Here is a 1,648-nt window from a genome sequence, read left to right on the forward strand (position 1 = left end):
TCTTTTAGAATATTTTGCTGAGTTTACACACCTATAATATTCAATAATGGAACTTAGAAAAAATGGGGTATACCGCTGAATGTCCATTTTGTATCTGTGTATTCAAAGTGGTTAGGATAGATATATAGTTGCATTCTCTTAATGAATGGAATGATTTGTTCTAGTGGTGTTTGTAAATAGGATCACAAGTCCACTTCTTGTACAGAAATTAACCACTATGAAGAATATATGCAATGTATTATTTGTTGAAACTATACTTCCGATTTGATTTGAAACTGTCTCATTGCTATCTGTTTATCAATAAAACTTTGAAAAAAAAAAAAAGAAGCCATTACAGGTAAGCATCACCATGCCCAGTCTTAGTAGGTCCTGGGGCGGGGCTGGCACTGCATGCCAGGGATCCTACAGTTCACGTGAGCTCTGATCCTACAGCTCAAGCAACCCTCTCAGGTGCCCAATAATTCCTTCCGGTCGCCCCTGTCCAAGGTGGTACCTAGGCTGTGCCTCTCACAAACCTCCAACCTAGGTCTTGTCACTATCTCTGTGGTCCCATGGCCTACATAGCATAGAGCTGCTGGGGATCCTGGCCTGGTCCCTTATGCACACCCATGCTTTGCCCTCAGCCCAGGAGTAACCTCTTCCTCCTCTTCTCCACCTCATGTATGCTCTTTTTTTCCCTATCGGTATTAAATATTCTAGTGATATCTAACTCAATACTGATTTCTACCTTTCTTGCTAATACACAGTTAGAGGATATCAGCCTTGGCCAGGATCATTCTGGCATCATGTCCATTACTACCCCCACACCTGGGAAGCATATACTATATTATAAAAGGACATTTTGCCAGAAATTTAATGTAAGAAGCTTTCAGTGTAACTGTTGTTACCTGTCACTATAGGTCATAAAATCCATTTTTTTAAAATTTTATTTATTTGTGTGTGTGTGTGTGTGTGTGTGTGTGTGTGTGTGTGTGTGTGGCCAGCTCAGCCCACCAGGGGGCGGGGCTGGCTGGCATGTGGTGCTGGGGGATTGAACCGAGGTCCCTGTGCTTTGCTAAGCTTGTTCTAAGTAGGCGCTTTAGACCACTGAGCCATCTCACCAGCCCCATAAAATCCATTTTTAAAGTAAGAAAAACAAAAGATTCTTCAGCTTTCCATCATGGACCCACCATATCCTGATACAGACTTGCATGGGCCACTGCAGTGAAACCTAGACCTTGGGCTGAAACCTTCGGTCTCGAGTGTGCAGACGCCCTCTGCACGCTTCCTCATCTGACTCCATGGCTGACCATCGTACCAGTCTTTTGATTTCTTACACACTCGTGTGTCTTGTGTTATGTCTGTTTCTCTAGTAAAACACTGACTGTTACCCCAGCCCTGAGAGTTGTTGGAGAATTAAAGGGCTTCGCACGCTGCTCTCAGCAAGCTCTCAAGCAGTTCATCTCTGCCACTGATGTTGCAGCAGATCCTGTGTGTAACACATGCTGCAAGTGCTTCAGACGCGAATTTGATGAGACTCCGCAAACTGGTGGCTGGTGGTGGGTCATCTCCTGGAGCCACATATGATCATCCTGAGTCCTCGTCCCTCTTTATAACTCTCAAATTTCCCCATCTGTTACATGACCTTATGATCTATTAGAAATGTCCA

The sequence above is a fragment of the Octodon degus genome, unplaced genomic scaffold, assembly GCF_000260255.1.
Source record: "Octodon degus isolate 3935 unplaced genomic scaffold, OctDeg1.0 scaffold00163, whole genome shotgun sequence".
Classification (NCBI taxonomy): Eukaryota; Metazoa; Chordata; class Mammalia; order Rodentia; family Octodontidae; genus Octodon; species Octodon degus.